Raw genomic sequence first — 13,562 nt, 5'->3', positions numbered from 1 at the left:
AGATACAACTTATTGTAAAGCAATTAAGCAAGTAAGATCCTTTTAACAGTGAAGTGTCATTTATTATTTATTAAGGTGGAGCTCTCCCAGTACAGCTGAAATGGTCAGAAGAAGCCTCAAAGGGGAATATGATGGCTGCGTGTTTCCTGTGAAGTCAATAAGCTGGGTGTTTGGTGCAGAGTGCAAAAGAGTAATTTGAATTGTTTGTGTTTAGAGTTGCTTTAGAACAAGGTAGTTCAGTTTGTAATTAAAAATGCTCTCTTGTTTTCTGCTGAAGTTTGCACGGCTCTTGAGCAGCAGATTTTCCTCATGTCCACCATTACTGTGTCTGTATGCTTGGAAATGAGTTGGCTGAGGGCTTTCATAGAAAGTTGACAGCAGAGCTTTGTTCAGCTATTGTTGTGATCTTTTTGCAAATGCATGTGACTTAAAAGTATCTTTCTCAGAGAAATTTCCAGTGGATAATTTAAGGAAAAAGAACTAAAAATAAAGAAGATGTAGTTCAAATTAAAAATTATTCCTCTTCTGCCATCAGGAAATGAATGAAGGCTGTCTGGATGCTTTGCTGTGCAACCTGTTGTAGCAGGAGTTGAGCTGGATGGTCTCTAAAGGTCCCCTCCAACCCCTACAATGCTGCAACTCTGACTGTTTTAAACTAATGAGAAATATCATTTGATATGCCCAAAATGGGGAGTGGTAGAAAAGAGTTCTGATAAGAACATGGATTGATCAAAATTAGTAATGCTTTGGCAATCGATCAAAGTCTCACAAGGAAGCTTTGTCATTATGTTTATTTTTATCTGTATATGTCTGAACACTGTATATGTATACATACGTACATATACAAAAATAGCCTTATGTATGCATATATGTGTAGAAATATTTTAAATTGAAACATGTTCTGATATGGATTATGTTTTCAAGCTACCACAAAATTAGAAGCCACAGGTAAAAGTCAGTTAATGTAAATGTCATTTAAAGGTGAGAGGTAACAATTGACCTCCTGAGATTTCTGTTTGCTCATTAACGGAGTTCATGATATTCAAAGGATATTTACAGATGAAGTCCATGGAAAGTTTTCTGTGACTCGGTGACATTGAGATTTCTTCCTGTGAGTTCTAAGAGGCCTCAGAAGCACATCATCATGCCAGTGACTGGGTGCTTGTTTGCTTTCATGTGAACAGTGTCACAAGGGTCAGTAAAACTGCTCATGCTGATAGATTTGTCTCAGTTTAAACTCTTTTTTTTTTTTTTTTTTTTTTTTTTTACTTCTGGACCCGGTAGATGAGAGCTTGATTTTAAAAGTAACCGGTGGCAAATTGTGCTCATTCTCTTCGTATTCCTTATTTTGCTTCACAACTAATGTTTGCTTGATTTGTCTAATGCAGTTTTTGTTTCATATAATAGAATTGGGGTTCAAGTCAGATCTGTATATACTATTTTGATCTAACAAGAAAATTCTTAGAACCAATTTGAGAATTTTGTCTTTTAGTGGCTAAGGAGATAAGAGCTCCTTATTTGAGTGTTTGTATCTATCTGTCTTATTTATGTATATTTACAATGGAGTATGGATGCTGGGGAGGAGAAACAAGTTCTGTGATCATGTGTTTTTCAGTCCTCTTCACAGCTGACAGCAGTACTGAGAATGCATAAGAGTCCAGTTAATTTAGTGATGCATAGCTAGGCAGTCAAATGATTTTTTTTCTTTGTTACTCTTGGTAGAATGTTCCTTGGCTGTGGAGGAAAAGAGAGATGTTCCAATTCACTTCTATTGCCCCTTTTGTTGGAGGACAGGTAGGACTGGTGCTATTTCCACATTATTTGTGGCAGTGCTAAGAAACGTGCAGGCACGTAAACAAAGCTGTGTACAATGTGCAGATAAGGCCTTTGGTCCTAAGCCCCAGCTAAGTTTGCTTCTGTGATGTAGAAAGTGAAGACTGGTTCTCCAGCTGACACTACACCAGAACGTAGCTGTCTGCTGCCTGGGGGCTACCAGGATGCCCACTTTGTGGGGACAGGCTGGGTTCTGCATTCAGCACGATTACATGGGGCCAACCAATAGAGAGCTGGATTTGAGAACACTCAGGCTGTGGATCTGCAGAAGAGGTGACATGAGCTAATGCCAAAGGTTGCTGACACTGAATTAAAGACATTCTACACCCCACTTGCATCCTGCTGCCTGCTTTGTACTGGCTGTGGTGTTTTTGCAGACTTTTGTGTGTTGATTCAGTCCAGCACAAAGTTCATCTGTACAGGAAAAATAATGTAATGGGAGCTTTTTGTTGGCTCGGTGAGTCAGTGGCCCTCACACCACTTAGATGAGCATCATGGTGTGTGGGAAGGAGAGAATGGCACCAGGAAGCCCAAAGCAGAGCAGCAGAAAAGGAAGGGGGCACCTGGCCTTTTAAGGCTACTGAATTTTAACGTAATACTTGAGTCAGTACAAACTAGTTCTTCTGGGATTTTTTCTTCTCTGCTTTCAGCTGCATTTCAGGTTTTTCACAAACTATCAAATATCTGCATAGGTGTGGTGGTATTTAACTAAAAAAAGCTGTAATCGTGTCGTTTAAAGGAATGCTAACCTTCACTAGTCTCTCCCTGCTGCATGTACCCCTTCTGTCTCCATAGATTGTTCCAGCTGCTGGATTGCAAAGTTGTTAATGTAGGAACTAGTTAAACAAAGGTAGATAGGAAGCCCTTATGTTTTTGCTATGTGTTTCACCAAGTCAAGTTTAAATCATTTGCTAGTGACTAGCAATACTTGCTGTGACTTTCTTGTGAGCTTACAATGGTTAAATGCAAATAACATATTCAGGGTGCCTAAGTATGGAGATTTTCTTGCATACTTGGGGTGGAAGTTGAGAATTTTTCCTTTTTTTCCTCCTTTCTTTGAAAGCTGAGTCTCCACAACTGCTCTGAACAACCTTTGCCAGTGCTCAGTCACCCATACATCAGAAAAGTGTTTCCTCATGTTAAAATATTACTTCCTGTGTTTCAGTTTGTGCTCCTTGCCTCTTGTCTTGGCACTGGGCACCACTGAAAGAGCCTGACTCCATCTTTTCAACACCCTCTCCAGGTATTTATGGATGTTGATAAGTCTTTCTCTGAGCCTTCTTTTCTCTAAGCTGAATTTTCCCAGATTTATTCCATAAGATGTGAGTTTTTTCCTTCAGTCCCACCCCTCAGGCGTGCACATGAAAAATAAACAAGGACTATGATACAGGCACTTGAGGCAGTAGTAAAGCAATGGTCTGTTCTGTAGCTTTGACAGAAGCTGTGGCTTTGGTATTGCACTTTGAATTGCACTTTCATTTAGTGATTTGCAGTGTTTGGCAGTGAATTTTAAACTGGTCTGTAATCAGTTACATTGAATTTCAAATCAAAAAAGCATTTTAAAAAATTATATAGTTAGATAGATAGATAGATAGATAGATAGATAGATAGATAGATATCAGGAAATGACATTCCCGACCTTTTAATGAGTTCATTTTTTTGTGTGTGATCTCTTTGCTCCTTGTTTCATGCACTAAAGTAGATAAGTGATGGGATAAACATCTCTACAGACATGTTCTTTGTTCTGGAGCTGTGTGTGCCTCTTGTTTCTCTACCTACCCACAAAGCAGAGATTTGAAAATAAGGGATCAAATCCACTGTTTTATTCAACGTGGATTTTAGCTGTTTTGTTTTCAAATCTGAGTGTAGATAGTTGATCAACTTGAGAGTTTAGTTTTTGTAGTTTTCTAGTGTGGGCCTGAAATTCTCTGCTGTACATGACAAAGTAGTAGGTCTTGCCATATAATTTTCTAATTCTCTTGTAGTTAATAAGAAGAGGATTTTCCATTGTGAGCAGTTTTCTCCAGCTTCTGACCAGTCAAGCGGTTGCTGCATTTTCTGTGTCTTCTGACTGTCATTGTAGCTGTTCAAAGCAAGCAGCAGTATACATAATGGAGATGTTTATCAGGTCTTAAATTGGAGCTCTATACAAGGAGGCAAACTGCTGCCTTAAAGTGACATATGCAACTGGGAACTTAAATGGAACTATATTGAAAATCTGAGCTTAAACAGTTAAATACATATATATTATTGAGATTGGGATAGTAGAAGCTAATGTGAGAACATAGAGTACTTATTAGGCTGTAACAATGTCAAGATAGTGCTACACTGAAAACTAATGAATCATTAAGGAGAGATGTTCATATCTTGGTTGTGATATAAATAAGACAGATTTAATTTTGGCATCGTTAATTACCGCTAAGAACTTGCTGGAAAGGTTTGATGTTCTTTTCTTAAAGACTTTGTCATGATTGTTCCAGTTTGAATGTAGTATAATTTAATTTTCTTATGTCTATCACTTTGAAACACTCATTTAATAACTGAATATAGAATTGGATACTGAGGTCATATTTATTGCTTGTTACGGCAATTGTGACTTTATTTAAATCTGTAGTTTATAGTCAGAGACATCTATGGCTTTTTATGACTTGTGTATTGAAAATCAAGTTTTTTTGTCTGCTTGCCTGCTGCTGGTGCCGTTTCAGGAATTCCATCGGGTTACTGTCAGTATCAATGTATTTCTTCTCCCAGTCCATCTGACCATCTAGTGGATGCATGGTGTCCGTAGAGATAGTTTTAACAGGACGCAAAGGAATCATAGGAATTTTTTTTTTTCCCTTATGCAATCCCTTGTTCATTCTTTCCTTCAAGTTTTTGCTATCTAGGGGGAGGTTTTTTCTGGCTATTTTTGAACTGCATTGTAACCAACTCTTTTTAATGGCACTTGAAATGAACAAGTACTTTGAAGTGCAGTGGTACTCTGACTATGTGCTCTGTCCTATGTGCTGCTACTAGAAAAAATATTTCTTCATAATAATGCTGCAGATTGTAGTGGGATTAATATAAGTGGATGCAAAACAGTTCTTTATAGCACTACTTTTGGAGTCAGTAATACATGTTCTGTGTTTTCTCTCCTTTCTCACAGGCACATAACACTCCAGAGCTTCAAAATCAGAAGTAAAATCATCTGGACGGTTGCCACCTGCCTTCCTAAATAGGTAAACATACTAAAAACAGGAAAAGGAGCCTGCCTACTTTATTCCTTTGAGTAGCTGTAAACATCCCTCCCACCCCTTAAACTAGCATCTGTCATTTAGTTGTTTTGAAATGATGAACTTAAGGGCCTTGCAAAAAAAAAAAAAAAAAAAAAAAAAAAAAGAATTACACTTGTTTTCCAATTTATAGCAATTAGAATCATAGAATCACCTAGGTTCAAGATAATAAAATCCGGCTGTAAACCAGACCTACCAAGTTCCATCACTAAGCAGCTTGAGGCTTGTTTCCTTCTGTCCTATCACTTGGCATCTGAGAAAAGAGGCTGACACCCCTGTTGCAGCCTCCTTCCTGGTTATTATAGAGAGAGATGAGTCCTCCCCTCAGCCTCCTCCTCTTCAGAGTAAACAGCCCCAGTTTTCTTGGCTGCTTCTCATATGTTTTGTTTTTTAGTCCCCTCACCAGCTTTATTGCTCTTCTCTGAACAAGTTCCAGGAACTCTGGGTCTTTCTGGTACAGAAGGGTCTACAAGTGAACATAGTAGTTGAGGTGTGTTCTCACTAGTGCCAAGGGACAATTGCTTCCTTAGTTCTGCTGAACATGTTATTTGAGCTGCAGGCCAGGATGATGTTGGTGAAGTGAACCATGCGTTTGCCAAATACATGTTACTTAGCTGATTATCAGCTGCTGTAAATTGCCATTTGCTTGCTGACTTCTTTCTGCTTTCTCCAGGAGGAAAGTGGGATTACCGGTGCCTGCCTCATTTGCTTCACCAAAATGAGATAGGGCATGCAGGAGAGAAGGGATATTTTTGCAAGTGGAAGCTACAATGGTGAGTTGGATTTTGTCCTTGCAGAATTTCTCGGTAATGCCAAATACGTTGTTTAAACCAAACTTCATGCAAATGTTTCTGCTTCTTTCTAAGTGTTTCAAGTAACCTTTCCTTGGCTTGAAAAGTTTTTTTTGACTGCATCTTCCTCACCTGACATTTTTGGTCTGCAGTACTACTGGAGGCAACAGTCAGTGAACTGAATTGGCAAAATAAATAAATGGGGTTAAAAATATTTATTTTCTTCCATGGACACAGAGAAGAATGTGAAACTATGGCATGTATTTTGTGATTTCACACCAGAGTGTTTGTTTTGAACATTATGCTGAAAATTTAGCACATTGTTAACATGCTTTTTAAGGTGATAAATTCCCTCTAAAATTGTAATAATTGTGCAGGGACTGAAAATTAGTAGGTACTTTTTATATCTAATTTGGCTTCCTCAGCTCCTCCTTTAAAACAGTAGCAGTTACACACCTTACAGGCACTTTAAACAACATTAATGAGCTTAGTAAAGAGATGGGCATATTCTGCACAAAGGAAGAAAAAAGTCTCCATTCACGTGGTTGGAAAATTACATTAAGTACAGTTGCTGGGACATTTAAATGCAATTAAATATTTTTTGAATGAAGGATAGAGATACCAATGTATTCTATTATTTTAAGTGGTCTTAATTAGGAAAATTATTCTAAAACTAGGTCTGAAAAGAAAGGGAAAATATTTAGTTAACTGTACTGTTACTAGAGATGCTTCTATATTGTAGAACAGATTGCTGTGAAAACTTGGATTTTTTTGTCTCTTTGCAAGTCAATCTGTAACTCATCTGAAGTGGAATAAACACAGTTTGTTGCTCAGATTCTTTGCAGAAAATGATGCATACATTAGTGTTTAAAAAAAAGAAAAAGTTGGGAGACTGTTTTGGTGATAGAGGAGCCCATGAAGTAGAACACTGTCTTCAGCATATTAGAAGCGCTACAAGTACTGAGTATACTTGACCAATTCAGCTTTCTTTTGTCTGTCCTAAGTATAATAGCTGAACAGAGAGGTTGTGCATTATAGTGTTGGTGTTGTGCTCCCTCTTGTATGTTGGCATATACAGTCTTGTGTTTTTTTCTGCAGCATTTGTCAGTCAATGAACAATCATTGCAGAGAGCTGCATTTCTACATCCAGCAGTTCTGAATTGAGCTCAGTATACAGTGTTGAGTACACTCCTTTCTGGTTGTAACTATCAAAATATGATCTCATGGCATAATTAGCTTTGGTACTTTTGGGGAATAGGGTAGGAAGATAACTATAAACCTGAGTAACATTTCCATGCTGAAGGCCATACTTCCCATGCACACAGGTTTTGAGTTAATAACCTTTTTATGTACTCTAGAAATGGACCGATGACAAATCTTTCCTCATGTATTGGAATTCGTATTAAATACATCTAAACGGACAGGAGTGTGTGTGATTGAAGTCAGTCAAATTCAGAATTCAAAGATCTTCCATGTTTTCAGGTCTGAGTGGTGTTCAGATCCTTTTTTTCATCTCTATCAAATATATCTTCTTGAATGTGAGTCTGTCAAATGTGCCTCCCTTTCAGAAGTGGGACCTGATGTGCCAAACTACGTGAAGACTCTTAAGCTGTTGCTGAGCTCAGCATTTCTCTCAATGGCTTACAAACACTTTTCCTTCAGAACTTCACCCATCTCTGAGAGCTCAGTTTTTTCTATTCAAATGGTTGAAGGTTAAGAATTGTACCACTAAAGCCTTCTCAAATTCTTGCTGAGAATTTCATAGGTATCCTGTTCAGTCATGGTGGGGAAAAGCTGTGTCCAAGTATTGGAACCTTTCCTCTGGAGCCTTTACCTCCTCCAGAGTCTTTGTGGCTTTGGGCACTGCACTCACCATCCACAAGTCTTTCTTAGCCGGTTGTCAGGCTAATTTTATTTGTCTTTACCAGATCACCAACACTGAATGGATTGCGTTGCTCTGCTCAATCAAAGTTAAGCCACATTATTGGCTTCTTTAATCTTTTAAAAGTGATCATTTTATTCAGGGCAAACACCCCAGCCGATTCCCAAACTTTAGTTGTGATAGTTTTCAGAGACCTGCAGCGCCTGTGGAAAATGAGTCAGTACTTCCCTGTCTGCTTTGGTATATATCTTCTGCAGAGAACAGAAAGTTCTTTGTGTTACACATCTACCCCAGCTGTCTGCCATCTCATGAGGGGCTGGTGGTGGCATCACCCACAGTGTAATAAAGTACCACCTATAAGTTGTAAGGAAACTGCGTTCTCTGGGGCTCAAGGAACATCCCAGAACTTTCTGGTAATGATTACGTGGCTGTCAGGAAACAAATATAATTTCTAATTCAAATTTATGTAGCTTGTAGTCAGAATGAATAGAGAAATGTTACTCCATTTACTGAAGGGTTCTCTTGGGTCCTGATGTTGTGGTAGAATGTTTACAGAAGTATTTTGATATATTACAGAGAAATGCTGTTTAGTTTCTAAGGTAACTGAATACGTTACCTGTCACTGCAGGCAACTTACTCTTGAATTCATCATTTAACAGTTATTATTGATTCTTGGCTACTTTATGACTGTGTACCGTTTGGTTGTAGTCTATTTGAATGTCAAAATTGAATTTATCATAGGAGTCCTCATTAAGATACAATTAATAAAGACTATGAGCTGTGTGAGGATACTCAGTTTTCTTTACGTAATGTGGTTAGAAGCGTGTTTTAATTATAGGCAATGTTATTCTGTGATTTAATTGCTGCTTGGATTGGTGGTTTTGGTAAGCAAAATGATACATGATAAATGTTGTTATATGAGGCACGTGTTGTCAGTGAGTGCAAACACACAGCTTTGCTTTTCCAAAAGCTGAAAACAAGCAGTTCTTGCTCTTTACTTCTGGTCTGTACCTTTCATTAGTGTGAGCTTGACTTGCTTGCTTAATCCGTATGAAATTGAAACACTTCTGCTGATTAGTAGAAGTACAAGAAAATATTTTTATGTGCTATTCCATAGGAAAAAAAAAATAAAAAAAGAAAGAAAGAAAGAAAGAAATTGGTCAAATTAGACAAAAATGATCTCTACCTGATTTTTCAGTTTTATTGATGTATATAAGGGCTGAGACCATATGGATGGAGAAGCTGGTAGAGTTTCTATAACCAGAAGGAAGCAGTTGATTCATGGATGGAGGAGGTAGGGAGTAACTTATTCCCCAAGTAAATCATCATCTCTCATATTTGCCCCGTCCTTGGAGGTGTTCAAAACCAGGTTGGACAGGGCCCTGGGCAACCTGATCTAGTAAAGGTGTATGTTTGGTGGCCCTGCTAGGCAGGGGGTTGGAACTACATGATCCTTGAGGTCCCTTCCAACCCGGGTCATTCTGTGATTCTGTGATATTTCTTTTTGAAATACTTCCTTAGCTTTCAGACAGGAAGAGCTGATATTATTCATTTCGTGGGGACATTAGAAATTTTTGGAAACTTTGTTCAGAGCAAATTAAATCCTTGTGAGTAACAGAAGTGAGTTGCAGTGTAAATTAGACCTGTGTGATTCTAAAAAATGAATAAAAATCTCCTTATGGAACAGTTAATTCTTTACAGTGGACCTGAGGGTCTCTGTGCTCTTACGGGCTGAAATGACTTTTGGCAAGTGGTAGGTTTCAAGACTGAAAAGGGTCAAACACACTAATTAAGTTTCAGACATCTTTTTTTATGGTCACGTTTTGCCAACTTGGAACTGAGTCAACATCTTTGCAAAACGTGTACTGCATATAATTATGTTCCATATATATTGTATTGCTGGAGGCTAGGAGATATGATTGTTCCATTTGTGTTCCCAAGTTATTTACTCTTGCTGTTTCATAAAAATGAATTGCACGTTGGTGTGGTATAATAAACCATCAAGTGTCTTATTTCTGTTATTAAGCAAACCAGGATTTAAAAGGATGTTTTATTGAAGTATCTTGGTTGAAAAGACACTGGAGAACATTTTATTGCGATTGAGTTTTCAGTGATTGTTGTTAACAGGGGCTATAATAGGTACAATTAAATAAATCAAATTTTGCATTAATTCCCAAGTCATCAGCTAGAATTGCTTGATACTCTGGTGAAACAAGGCAATTCATTAAATAAGCTTCTAGTTCTTGTAATGATTAAAATGTCACCTGGGTGAGAGAACCAAGAGGAAGCCAGTTGGTCACTTCTCTGTATCTCTTAGTAGGGGAAGCTGTAGACTTGGTTATCCAGAACAGCTTTACAGGTAGACAGTGACAGAACCATAGAACACTGTTTTCTCTTGAGCGCCATCTGAGTCACCTACCGCACCTCTTGTGAAACAGGAATGCTCTGAAGTTATCAATGGTGGAACCATTTAGGAAGGCAGTAAGACAGTAAAAATAACAAAGTAGATGTCTGTTCAATTACTTTATCTGTTACATTGTCTTTTGTAGCATGGGAAGGGCAAGCAGTGGGGAATGCTCTGAATAAAGTAGAAAAAAATCTTAGTAGAAATAAATAAGAACAAGGCACAAAACATTTCAGAATTGGTGCAGATTAATTTCATTTGAAAGCTGGAGCCAAGCCAGAAATATATGCAAAACAGCTTTATTTTAATAGGTTACATTGGGGTTTGGTAAACTATGTTATGGTGAAAACTGAGTTTGACTGTACCTGTTCATTTCCAGGGCATGCAATTGGTCAAATGAGACAGAGTCTCTGATTTTAATTTTAATTAAAATTAATCTTGATAAGTCACCGTAACAGATGGCTTCTTCAAAGGACAAAACATGATACAATAATTAAAACTGCATGATAAAACAAAGAAACAAAAATGATCTCCTTGTTCTGCATAATAAGGATGCTGAAATCTGTATATCTAGTAATTGTTGGTACAGATGTTTAAATACTATGCTGTCATTTCTGTCATGTCTCTGAATCCATCCAACATGTTATAAAATTGTTTGCAGTTTAAAGCAATAGGTAGAACAGAACATTTGTGTGATGGGACTTTCAACCATTGTTCTGTAGAAGCCAGATTCTCAAAATAGCTCATGGAAACTCCAGAGAACAACTTGAGCACCTTGTCTACTTCCGTCCTGGGAGAACTTCTCTATTTGCATATTAACTTGTGTGGCTGCAGACTGGAGGATCTGAGTGTTGTGTTTCCATCACTTGATAAGAAAAAAAGACTGATTAAAAGGGTAAACCTTCAACTCTGTCCATAGGATCTACAAAACAGGGTTATGCTTAGCTGGAAATGAAGTTTTGAAATAAGACACTGGACGATGTCATGTTAGCAAGCTCACAGGTATGCAGCATTGAAGTGGTGTCAAGTGCCATGAAAGGGGGAAAGAAGTTTTAGCCTGCTTTTCTGACAGATGAGACTCATGCTCATCCATCCATGTGTCATTGTTTCCCATTCCTCTGAAACCATTATCGAATTTGGAAAACAGAACTGTGAAAGTTAATAAAAGTCACACAGAATTTGTAGAAATCTAATGCTAGTGGAGAAGGGAGACAAACTAGAACCTTGCTGCTTTTTAGACTCTTTGAAAACAGGTGTCTGGCTGGTAATGCATATATGGTTCCGGGTTACCTCTGAGATGTGCTAGTGGGTGCTAAAGTTTAACATAAAAAGGAGAGAATTGAAAAATAGGGGTAGAACACCACCAAAGCCAGGATTCCTTTCTGCTGCACATAGAATAGCTTCCTGCAGAGCTGATAGAGTTTTCCAGATAAGTCTCCTGCACATTGAATTGATTTATTGATTCTGTAAATTCAGAGATGTTAACTGTCCTTCAAAGCGTGCTGCTGTGTAAGTGTTATTGGCTGGAGGCAGATAGATGGGTCCAGACAAAACTGAAGAGGTCAGTACCTGCAGTGTTAAGAACTGGCTGTTATTTCTGAAAAACATTAGAGCTGTTGGTAAACTTTGAAGGTCACAAGACTGTGTGCTACTTACTGCTTATCACATTTGTGCCTGTAAGTGCAGCTTCTGATATGCTTGTATAATGATCTTCAGCTTTACCTTTCACAATCAAGAAGTTTTTTTTTTCCTTTAAGTGCTGGTGTTCTTTTGCAAGAATACTGGAGGTTATTTCCTCACAGAAAGAGTGCAGCAAAATCCAAATGGTGCTTTAAATGGGATGTTTCTCTTCACTGTTCGTTTTCAGAGTAAATAATTTATGTTATGCTGTTTGATATTGTAGTCAGCTTAGTCATGATCAGGAGAAAGATGCTGAGCCTGCAAGTGAGAGCAAAAGTGCCATAAAAACTAAAAATACAATTTTTATTTTTATTGTTTTATTTTCTCCTTTACACATGGTGAGGAAGAGTTTAAAATAAACCATTGCTGTATTTCGTTCAGAAAATTGTGTCTGCTGTGCGGTTTTGCGTAGCATTTATGTTGCATATAACCACATACATCCCTGTTACTTAAGGCACAAATATGGATGGCATGATCTCAGTTCAAATCCGTGTTTAAGTGCTTGACTAGGTGTTGGTGGTAATGGTTTTGTTTTACTGACACGGCCATTTTTCCTTTTGTGTTAGTGCTTGGGAAAAAATATATATTCTCAAGAAGATAAAATTCAGCTTGTACCTCTCCTGTCTTTAAGTCTTGTGGGAATAGATGCTTTGCTTTCCTGTGTCTGTTGACTGCAGCTCCAAGCAATTGGCTCGTTCTGTCTGTCATGAGAAGGAGAATGCTTCCAGTTAATTGACTGGTTCAGTGGAATGAGAGTCACAAGTGTTTTTGGTTTTTTTTCCCACTAAAATATTTGTAAATAAGAGAAAATTTGACTTAGATGAGGAGGTAGTGCACACGTGCACTGGCAACTGACTGACTGATTTACTGGAAAGTTTGTTGACGCTAACCATAAAAACATGTTTTGAAAGAGGTTTTTGTGAACCCGAGTAGTGGAATGAGTTATTGTGTTTCTCTGCTTCTCGTGCTATGATTGGTCACCATTCAGCCACCATTTTGAGGAGTCCAATCGGTGTCGGTTTATTTTGAAAGATGATGGAAGATTATAGTTTCCAGCAAAATTGTTTTTTTCTTCTATGAGATCCACAGTCCTGCCTGTTGTTTCACCAAACACTGCCGATACATTGCTGTGGGACCAGCTGCCCTCGTGAAATAGTTTTCTCTTTTTCTGGTCCCTTTTCAGCTCTTTATACTTCATACGATGCATAAATATAGTTTTAGATTATTTTTGAAATCATCTCCATTCCATCTTTGCATCTTTTTGTTTTGAATCAAGAGTCAGAGGATTCCTTCTTTCTTCCTTGCTCTTCTGTCTAATAAACAGTTAGGAAGGAGAATTTTCTGCCTTGATAATTGGGAGAATTCCTGTTGAATCGACAGTCGATGCTATCCACATTGACAATACGTTCTTTCTAAAAATAATCAGCTACAACTACCAAACAGCTTTGCATGCATTTAGATTCAGACCAGCAGCTAAGCAGATGTTTATCGATGTCTTTAAATGTAAGACAGGGATTATCACTTTAGATACCTTCAGTGGATATTTATTGAAATCTTTTTTAAGGGCAAATATACAGATGTTATTGGAATCTGTGTTGAAGATACATTTTAAAAAGTAGATATAAATAATTATTTCTGCAGTGAACTGAACTGATGGAAGTTATGTGCTAAAGCTTGCAGTAAACTGTGTGAAGTGCGTC

The 13,562-nt window shown here is 37.8% G+C and overlaps 1 protein-coding gene across 9 annotated transcripts in view; it reads left to right on the top strand.

Annotated features, from left to right (window-relative positions):
* Nucleotides 1-13,562, top strand: part of OTUD7A (OTU deubiquitinase 7A) — a 106,054-nt gene that overhangs the window by 41,338 nt on the left and 51,154 nt on the right. For 8 of the 9 annotated variants that reach the window (XM_085515006.1, XM_015872691.3, XM_085515005.1 and 5 more), the window contains 2 exons: nucleotides 4,979-5,051; nucleotides 5,779-5,878. The gene's annotated coding sequence lies outside the window, so the exon portion shown is untranslated. Of the gene's footprint in view, nucleotides 1-1,032; nucleotides 1,195-1,722; nucleotides 1,795-4,978; nucleotides 5,052-5,778; nucleotides 5,879-13,562 lie in introns of those variants that run through there. The other variant, XM_085515008.1, reaches the window with a different exon arrangement.

This window comes from Coturnix japonica, chromosome 14, assembly GCF_054131305.1.
Source record: "Coturnix japonica strain WE chromosome 14, WE-NBRP24, whole genome shotgun sequence".
NCBI lineage: Eukaryota > Metazoa > Chordata > Aves > Galliformes > Phasianidae > Coturnix > Coturnix japonica.
Note: the sequence above shows the minus strand (reverse complement) of the source record. Positions and strands in the feature narration are given on the sequence as shown.